General features: G+C 56.8%; 1 pseudogene; it reads right to left on the bottom strand.

The window, feature by feature from the left end:
- Positions 1-1382: 1382 nt before the first annotated feature.
- The window catches only part of LOC112548056, a 13973-nt pseudogene continuing 4886 nt past the window's right edge, over positions 1383-10469 (bottom strand).

Here is a 10469-nt window from a genome sequence, read left to right as displayed (position 1 = left end):
GGAGAAGGCTTCAAGACATTGGCTAGCTGTGAGTACTGCCAGGTGGCAGCTGTGAGGAACAGCACCTGTAAACAGAGGCAATGTGAGAGGGGAAGGAGGTGGACAATCCTATCCTCACCTACAGTGAGGCCAGGCTCAGGTCCAGCCCTACAGAATGAAGGAGGGATGGACCCCAAGGAGAGAAATAAAAAGGCAGGACTAGTTTTGGTTTTGTTCAAATGCCTAAGTGGATAAACTTTATTTCATTGCTCCTTAACTCGGTGAGAGGCTCCTTGAGGAAAAGGCCCAGGGTATTCAATTAGGCTGACCATGAGGGCTGAGAAAAAGCCCAGGCCGCAGAATGCTGAATGTTCAGATTGGGACAACGGTTTCTGAAACTGGGTACATGCTTCAAACAAAAGGAGTCACTTGGAAGAATGGACCGATAACCTCTGAGGATGGATGTTTTGTTCTGTTTGTTTAGTTTTTGTGCTTACTTATTTTCTGTTTCCTTACTGGAGTCAAACCCTAAAAGGCAATAGCTTAACTTATCAGCATGAGGTAAGGGAGCAGGGTGGAGGGGTGGAGGAGCCCTGCAGAAGAACCTGGTCAGCAAACACATGATAGTGATCTGGTCACAGCCACATAGAAATCAGGTAGCCTCCTAGCTCTCAAAATTATATCAAGTCACAGTGGGCAAAGATTAGTGGGTGACTATGAATTGTGGCTGTCCAGTGTTCAGGGGATGCCGGCGTGGGTATGCTAGAGTCACCCATGGACACCAAACATAAAGGACTTTGTCCTGTGAGAATTTGATGTCTGCTCTCAGCCTAGGAGTTCTGTGCGTGGCTCCTCAAGCAGCCTGCACAGACCCTTCTTGGAGGCCATGAGTTTGCTCAGTCCCTGCCTTGGATTCTGGTGACATCATGTGGCCATTTCACTGCCTGCCATAGCACCCTGTGAGCCTGGGCTGGTGGCTAGCATGGGTGTGCATGCATGTGGGCATGTGGCCTCTGGGCTGACTCCTGTATCCTTCCCCACAACAGGGTGTCATCCTTGAGATAGCCAGGCCCAGAACAACCCCAAACATGTCCATCCAGGGAATGCTAGGTCCCCCAACCAGCTATGCCCCCAGGGCTGAGGTAGACTATGTCCAGAGACCAGGGGGTGGGGGAGGAACAGGCCTACACTGTGCCTTTCCACCTGGGCACCTGCTTTGTGATGACTGCCAGTGTCCAGAGTCAGTGCTACAAGGTGAGATCTTGGCTCACAGGGGAAACTACCAGCAGGCTGAGAGCAATGGCAGTCTCTGCACTGGGAGCACCTGGATACGAGTCTCCCCGCCATCCTGTCTGGGCTGATTTCCAACATTCTTTCTTCAAGCCTTGCCTGCTCAGTTGGTTCTAGTCATGTGGTTGCCTGGGGCGCTTGAAGCCTGGTTTGTGTGGGGTGGTACCCTGGTGTGGGAGCATCCTGGGAAGAGAAGAGGCAGATGCTTGGTGCTCAGCTGGTGACAGGACCCAGATTTCAAAGCACTGAGCCCAGTGGAAGCCAAGGTTTTTGGCAGACAGCCACACATTAAGCCTTATGTCTTCCCTGAGTGCCACTCCAATCCCTTTCCACTTCTGGAGCTCCTGCTCTGCTTTCTTCTCCCTGCTCTGATCCCTGCCAAATCTGTTGGCAGTCAGCCTCGCACCTCCAAGGTAGGGCTCACACACATCCAAAGAGGAGGGATGCCCCTGACAGCTGCACCATGTGATCCAAATCTACCTGTGGTGGGCAGTTGTTGGGCAGAGACAGTTTTCCTGTGCAGACAAGGCCTTGCTCCACCCTTGAGCCCAGTGGCTCCCGGGGAGCTACCCACAGCTGGCGCTGGCAGGGGCGATCTCTAGTTCCAGCCCAGATCATGTGGCGTGATCACTTGACCTCCCTTCTGTCCCTGAGCTGCCAGTGGGCTTCAGGGGTCTGTTTTACAGCTTCTGATGCACTCTCCACCCAATGGAAATGGTTGAACAAGTTTTCTGGAATCTTCCTCCAGCATCTCCCTGGGAAGGGGCTAGGCACCCCTTGATAAACTGTGACTGGAGCCATCTGGGTAAAGCATGCAGGGGATGGCGTGGGCAGTGGTGGGGAGAGGTCCTAAGGTACAGTAGTGAGCTTGGGTGGGGGAGAGCCCACTGCAAGGCCCAGCTCAGTGTGAAGACAAGGAGCACGTGCACTGATAACCAAGCCCAGGGTGCATGACACATGGGGGAGCGCTGGGGGCCAATAAACCAGCCCTAGTTTGTCAGTGCACGGAATCAGGGATGACTCAGGAGTTTTTAACATGGGGGCTGGAAACACTGCAGCCTGAGCTCCCCTTGGCCACAGCACCTGCCCACTCCCTGTCTCAATTGACCCCGTCAAGGCCTGGCTATCACCTCTCCGCCCATTCTGCCCCAGGTGTCCATGAATGGCCAGCTCTTCCTGGAATACAGGCACCCCCTCCCATTGCAAGCATCCATTGTACCTGAAGCGGTTCACAGACACCCTTGACACCTGCCCCTTCAAGCAGAGGGAAACGCTGGTGCAAACTCACCTGGCATGCACCAGGCTGCAGCCCCTTCACTGCCTCCTCCAGAACCTCCTGCCGAAATTCTGGCCGGACTCCCCCACTGCACTGGTGCCCCTTTCACCCAAGAATGTATCCAATCCCTTCATCAATCTGGCTGACCTCTCACCATGCACCACATCTGGTGGCAACAAGTTCCACCCTTGAATTGACCCAGTGGGTGAAAAAGAACTGCCTCATGTCCATTCTAAATGGATGGCCTGCTCATTTCATGCTGTGACCCTTTGTTCTTGTACAGGGAGAGAAACTCAATAATAAATCCGTATTAACTTTCTCTTTCTAGGATGCACCCCATGAGGAGGGCAGGGGAGAAGCCAGGAATCCAAGTCTACAGGTGCTCAGCTGCACACTCAGACAGAAGTATCCTCCACGGCCCTAACTAGAAGACCCAGGCTCCAAGTCACCTTCCTCCAGCACCATGCACTGCTGCCCCCCACACGTACACATACAGCATGTGCGCTGCCCCAGCACATGGGTGCACGGGCCACCAGAAGGGTGTCAGTGGTGGGGCAGCAAGAATTACCTGGCGTGCAAAGGGCTGCAGGCCAGAGTGCAACCAATTCTTCTGTGGTCCCAGGTCCTGCTGGCGTGGGCAGGGAGCTGAGTCTCTTTGGCTCACAGGTCTTTTTCCTGCAGCCTCCACTTTGTCCCGGCTCTAGGGGCTTCTGCTGAGGCCCTAGGAGGGAAGGAGAGGGGACGGTCACCATGCCTGCAATGCCCTCCTCTGGGTACCGAGGGTCTGAGCCCCTCATGCACCTGGGTGCTGTAGGGCAGGGAGCCTGACGGGGGCCCCACCTACCAGCCCCAGCCCCTGGACACAGCTTACCCCTGCCCTGGGGGCATGGCCAGCTGGGAGACCTACCACTCCCAGGACAGGCAGCCTGGGCAACTCCTGTTGGTGCCTGGGTGGTTCAGGACGGATCTGTGTGGGAGAGAAGGATGGTGGGGATCAGTACAGGGAGCAGCAAGCTCCTGCTGGGGACACAGCCTCACATGCGTGAATACACATGCCAGCCAGTAGCGCGGGCTCACAGGCACATATACACATGTACACAACTGCTGTCCCCCACATGTATATACATGGCACATGCGCTGCCCCAGCATATCGGCGTACAAGCCACCAGAAGGATGTCAGGGGTTGGAGCAGCAAGTATTACATGGAATGCAAGAGGCTGCAGGACAGGTTGCAGCCAGTCCTTTGGTCTTGCCAAGCCCTGCTGGCATGGGCAGAGTGCCAGGTCTCTCTGGCCTGCAGGTTTCTTTATTATAGCTTCAGCCTGGTCCCTGTTCTGGGGGCTTCTGCTGAGGCCCTAGGACAGAAGGAGAGGGAAAAGTCACCACACCAGCAGTGCCCTCCCCTGGGGACCGAGGGTCTGAGGCCCTCATGCCCCTGGCCCCGTAGGGCAAGGAGCCTGACTGGGATGCCACCTGGAAGGCCCAGCTCCTGGATACAGCCCACCCCTGCCCTAGAGACATGGCCAGCTGGGAAACCTATCACTTCCTGCACAGCCATTCTAGGCAGCTCCTGTTGGTGCCTTGGTGTCTTTGGGTGGAGTGGCTGTGGGAGGGAAAGACAGGGGGGTCAGCGCAGGGAACAGTGAGTGCCTGCTGGGGACATAGCCCTACCCATCTGCACACACATGCCAGCCACCAGCATGGGCTCATGGGCACATGTACACAAGTATATGCTCCACCCCACACATCCCACCTGATGGACACCTGTGTACCTGAGACTCCTCCTCAGGGCACATGGGTGTGCCCATGCTACCACCCTGCAAGCACATACGTGTCCACAAACCAGGGGCCTGCGGACAAAACCATCCATAATCTGTGCCTCAGTTTCCCCTTCTCTATCTGACAGATACCAGAGGTACTAATGCTAGGAAATGCTCAGAGGCAGGAGCCAGAGGAGTCCTAGCCTGGCTTCTCAGGGTGCCTGGGGACCCAGGGCCCTTTGAGGAGAGGATTTCAGGCTGCTCAGCTAGGGCAGGGCACAGGGAAGCCTGGGCCAGGACTGGGTTAGTTCCCATGGCCAGGGCCAGTGTTTGTACAGGGCAGGACTCAGGGTGCGGTTCATCCCCCACGCCCACTCCCCAAGGTGCAGGCAGAGGCTGTGGCTCTGGGGTCCCTGCTTCATTAGGAAGTAGGCAGGGGTGGGAAGAGCTCCAGCAGCCCCATGTCACCCCATAGTCAGCAAGTCATCCTTGCCCTGTCTCAGGCGCAGGGCACGGCTCTGCCAGTGCCTCACAGCCACTCACCTGGCTCTTGCCACTGGGTGCATTGCCTGTCCTTGTGTCTTCACCTTTTTCCTGGCAGCAAAGTAGGTATGCACGGAGTGGGGCCTGCACCCAGATGGGTCTCTGGATTGACCTATGGCTGTCAGGAGGAGGCTGGGGAGCCAGCTGCACCCCAGTTCCTCTACATGTTTGCAACTGGGGGAGCTGAAGGAGAAGAAAAGATTCTCAGCAGAAGTCCCCCGGGACCCCTTCCCCACCACCCCCCAGCAGCCTGTGGGCTGCTCCCTGCACCCATGAGGAACCTGTGGGGCCCTTCTAGCCCTACGCTGACCCAGCACCCAGGTCCTGGAGCTCCCACCCACCCAATCACCAAGAGACAGCCCCAGCAGACCAGGCAAGAGCCAGTGGTATCACTGCTGCCAGGGAAGTTCTGCTCAGCTCATTCCCGGGTGTCAGTGACGTACCATGGGTCTCCAGCGCCCGGGGACCAATGCTTGCATTCCCCACCCTTCTCGTAGCAATAAAGTCACGTTGTGCGATAAGAACTCTGAAGGGCCCGGCTGGCGCCCAGCACCTGGGGGCCATGACCCCCTCCCGCCCCTGTGCCTCATCGATCCTCCACTGCCAAGTGTACAGCGGGCCCAGGAGGACTCTGGCTGCTCATGCCCCTACCACAGACCACAGCCATGGTCACAGAGCTCAGGAGGCCTTGTGCCTCCCCTGGTTCCTGCCCTGATGGTGTCAAGGGACACTCAGCTGGGCCAGAGGGCTTGGGCCTCATCTGAGGCCCCCTGGAGTGGGGCCCTAGAGGGCTTGGGTTCATCCTCAGCCCCCTCCCCAGAGGTAGTCACTGGGGGATAGGGCCAGTCACTCTGAGTGTTCCCCAGGCTGCAGAGCTGAGAGTGCAGGGAGTGGGAAAAGAGCAGCCCCAAGCCAGCAACACTAGCACACAGTCTCCCCACACCAGCAGGAGACCAGAGCACCAGCAGCCCTTTGGTACTCCCATGCCAGCCTCACACCTTGTTGCAAAACTCCAAAGTGTTGTCAGCCTATTACCTGCACTGGACAGTTCCTTAATTGTCCCCCCCTAACACCTGGACTGGAGCAGCTGGTCTGAAATGGAGGAAAAGAGATGGGAGTGAGCAGTCAGGTGCTGGGACTGAGAGGCCCCAGGGACCCAAGCTCTGGTCTGAGCAGCAGTGGGTGCCGGCTCTGGCACCAGGTTGATGCTTCCCTTTGTGGCCGGAGTTGAGACTCGTTTCTCCAATTACTCACCCTGCTGCTCTGCTGGAGTTGCAGCCCTGGGTCTTCCCTATCATCTCTCTACGGTCTGTTACCTATTCTGTCTACTCTACTCTACTGTCCCTGTCTATCTAGTCCTATCTGCTCTCCTGTCTACTATCTACTCTACTATCTCTAAAATCTCTCTACAACTCTACTAACTACTCTCTATTTACTTTCTCTAATCTATCACTTCTCCTAACTCTAAATCTATCCAACAAACAAATCCTCTATCTAAACCTTGTCTGAGTCTCTAGGGTCGTGCTGAGACTGACCAGAGGCACTGGGGGCTTGAATTTATACCCTGCCCTTCCCTGGTCTCCATGGCAATTGAGTGACATGGGAGCTACATCACAAAGCAGCCTGTGTCAGGCCCTGTACATGACAGTTGGGCAGGGACCCTGGGCTGGATCCTAGTCCCAAAATAGGCCTACCATTGGGCCTCAGGTGTCCAAGCACAATCTGAGTCTGCCCCATACAGTTAATGCCAAGGGGGTCCTTCCCACCTCTCCATGGGCAGGCGTTGACTGAAGACTCCAGTGGGCACAGGGAGCTGTGGGCATGGTGTTTCAAGGTCTGCAGCAGGCTGGGATGGGACCCCACAGAGTTCAAAGAGTCCCAGCAGAGCTGGGTTTTCATGGGGCCTCAGGTGGGCTCATCTAGTCCAGCCCCTGCTCAAGACAGGACCAGCCCTGTCTGAACCCTCCTAGATAAGGCCAGGGAGGAGCTGGCCTTATCTAGGTGGTTTAAAATGTGCTCAAGAGCTCCCAGGGAGAGAGATGACCAAGCCCCCATAATCTGGGGAGCACATGCCCCCATGCCACCCTCCCCAGGTGTGTGCACAGCAGCAGGGAGCTCCCTGCTCCCCCCCTCCAAAACATGGAGGTTTGGGCTTTAAAATGCGCTCAAGAGCTCCCAGGCAGAGAGAAGACCAAGCCCCCATGGTAAAGGATGCCACCCCTGCCTCTTCCCCCCAGCCCATGCCAATCTGACTGGGGGCTCAAACCCCTTCCTGACCCCCAGTGTAGCATTGGGTTGACCAGAGCAGAGAAGCAAAACCTTCCAGCCAGGAGATTCAGTCACAGCAAGAGCATTGACACAGCTCAGGCTACATCTTGGCCTGGGCTGCAAGTAGAGTGACTGCCTTTTACAAACTGAAAGGTGAGACACATGTCAATCTCCTCTCTCCCTCCCCCACACAGCACAGCTGGAGCAGAGCTCATGGGAGTGGATATGGGCTGCCTGCTGTAAGTTCCGGGCTCTCCACCTTGCTGTCCTGCCCCCGGGAGCCTCACACTTGCCGCATTGCCACAATGAGCCCCGCTGTGCAGCTGCAGCAAGGGGCACAACTCGACACCACCAGCAGGTGGGTAGCGGGCACCTTGCCATGGCAATACAGCCAGTGCAAAGTTACCAAGGGCAGGACAGCAGGGCAGGGAGCCCTGAGCTCACCTCTTTCCCCCACCCCATGCACAGCTCTGTGGAGCACATGCCCCCATGCCATCCTCCCCAGGAGTGTGCACACAAGCAGGGAGCTCCCTGCCCTCCTCCTCTCCAGCAAGCCACCTGTGGCTCCTGCCCTGTGGCTGCACATTCCTGCCCTGGGCCTTGTGCATTGCTCCTGCTGGGCAGTGTCCCCAGCCCCAGCCACCAACCCTACCCCACTCCCTCCCTCACCATAGGGACCTCTATCTCTCCCCCCATTAGACTTACCTGCAGGCAGCTGTGGGAGCTGCTCTTCACCACTGCATGGGGCTGTATTCCTGGCACACACACACGGGGTGCCTCCTGTGACCTGCTCCCCACAGCCCCTTGACCTGGAACTCTGCTAGCCTGCAAGGGGAAACCTGCCATTTTCCACATTCTTCCATGGTGAACAGAAAACCAGGATCCCTTCATAATACTGCGAATCCAGGACAAATGCTGTCCCAGAGTCATGCAGCTCAGGACCAGAACCCGATGTTCCCATTTTGGGATTGTCCTGCCCAATTAGGGATGGGTGGTCACTCTAGATGTGGCTGACTTCCAATGCTGCTGAGGAAGGTGAAAACCCACAGCAACAGGAGGGAAAAATTCCCTCCTGGCCCTGTGATGAGACTAGCCAAGCCCAGATGCTGGGGACAGCCTGACCCCTGCCCTCTGCACTGCAGCCTGGGGACCACAGACTTGCCCAGGTTTGGTGTTTTCACAGCACTGAAAGTACAACCAGGACCACAAAGATGTTTACTTGAATATAATCAATCAAGCATCGAAACATGATAACTGAGCCTGAGGAACAGAACAAAGCCAAATCAGACCCTGTTACCTCCACACAGGAGTTCCTGACTTGTAGGCAATATCTGGTATAACAGCTTCAAGATTGCTGGACAAATACCCACTTGCAAAAGGGAAAAGAACTGAAGAAAGATTCCATGGGCTCCCCAGCTAGTGGGACGTTTGACAAGACATGTATTTGTGCAAATATAAAATTACACTCGAGTCAGAGCTGGACAGAAGGCTGTGTGTGATGACAAAGACTGGACACAAGGACACCCAAGGATACCTTTCCCTCCATCACTGATTGCCACAGACCAAGGACATGAAGTTTCAAATGTGCACAGCAGGTCTTAACACAGAGGAGTAGAGACAACTTCCTCTAAACCAGGAGTGGGCAGAATATGGCCCTCAGGTCAGATTTGGCCCACCAAGTGATTCTATCTAGGCTATGGCAGGTTCCTCGGCCCCACCTGACCCTGGGGCACAGGGGGCAGCCTGGGCTGTGGTGTGTGCAGCTGGTCCCACTGCCCCGGGAGTGGAGATGATGCTTGGTGAGGAGCGCAGCTCACCCTATCCCTGCACATGGCTCTCAAGCATACCAGGAGCTATTGTCTGCAGGGCTGGACAGCAGTGGGACAGGGACAACATGGCGTGGCACAGTGGCCACACTTGGCTTCCTGGCAACCCCCACAGTGGATAATTTCTCCCACGCTTCACAATCCAGCTGCCATTGCCAGTGTCTCTGCTGCTGCCACCAGAACCGTCCCCACTGCCTGGGCACCCCAGCCCATTGACCCTGCTGCCTACCGCAGGGGTGGGCCTGTGGGCCAGATCCAGCCTGCCAACAGATTCAATCCAGCCCATGGGTGGCTGGCCACTGTGGCAGGGCACTGTGTTTGCCGGCCACTTTAAGGGCCTGAAGACAGCAGCCGGCGGGTGCCTGATGAGGGCAGCCATTTTGGATTCAGGGCTGCCCATATAAACAGGACATTTTGCTGCCTGGAAGGTCAGGCAACAATAGTGCAGGGTTGCAGGTATCATCTGGAGGTAAGGGAGGAGCTGTAGGGGATGGTCAGGAGGCTCCTGGTCCTGGGCATGACCTAAAACTGCACCCTGCCGGGAGTGGGCGGCCTGGTGGGGCTCTCAGTGGCGCGGGAGCCTCCAGGAAATGCCAGGCCAGTTACCACCCTGGTGAAAGGCGGGTTGGGGTGCCTTAACCCCTAGCCCCCACAATTGGGTGGGTTACCCCCTTGTAGGGTCTGGAAGGGGGACCCCAGTGAGAGAGGGGGGCCATAGACTCAAACCTGTCTTGACATCCCCCAGCTGGTCCGTGCTGGGGCCAGGACTGGAAGGGCCGGGGGTGCACTGCGAGGGACGCCCAGAGCTGAGGGCCTGGGGCTCCGACTGCCCTGGAAGTGGGCCAGGGCCAGTAGCCAAAGGTCCTGGGGGGACTGCACCCGTAAGGGGGAAAGCAGCTTGGGGAGCTATGCTGCCTAGGATGAAGGCAGAATAGGTCGCCTGAATGGAGGGATCCAGGTGGAGTTCAAACAGTAGGATTCTGGGGCCCAGAGTAGGGCCAGTGATATTGATAACATCTGGATGCCATCTGCGAGGCTTGTCCTGCAGTGTAGGGGCAGATGGTGCCCCCTGGCATCAGGGCAACAAATGGGCAGCCTCCTGCTTAATTAACATCAATTAATTAACAACAAGGCATGGCGGGCGGTTTGCCCAGAAACGGGTGGGTGGGCCTCAAGAAAATTGGCCCCAAGAAGGCCCCCTGTTATAGCCACACACTCATTAGATCTGGCCTGCAGACAGCTGGTGGCTCCAGCTGCCACTTAGTGCTGGATGGGCAGGTGGGACTACTTCTACCCAGCAGCATTAGTCCTTGACGTGGCAGTATCAGCTGTGGACCCGGGCAGGGCTGTAACAGGAGGGTGGCAGCATCAGCTGTGGATGCCACCAGGCAGGTTCCATGTCAGGGCTCCGGAACCCACTGGCTGTGCCAATAGCTGACACCACCACCCACCTGCCATGGTAGAAATCCCTGTCTGGGTCCACAGCTGAGCTTTGGGGGTACCTGCTGACCCACAGCTCCACCTGGG

The sequence above is a fragment of the Alligator sinensis genome, unplaced genomic scaffold (genome assembly GCF_000455745.1).
Source record: "Alligator sinensis unplaced genomic scaffold, ASM45574v1 scaffold1297_1, whole genome shotgun sequence".
Lineage (NCBI taxonomy): Eukaryota > Metazoa > Chordata > Crocodylia > Alligatoridae > Alligator > Alligator sinensis.
Note: the sequence above shows the minus strand (reverse complement) of the source record. Positions and strands in the feature narration are given on the sequence as shown.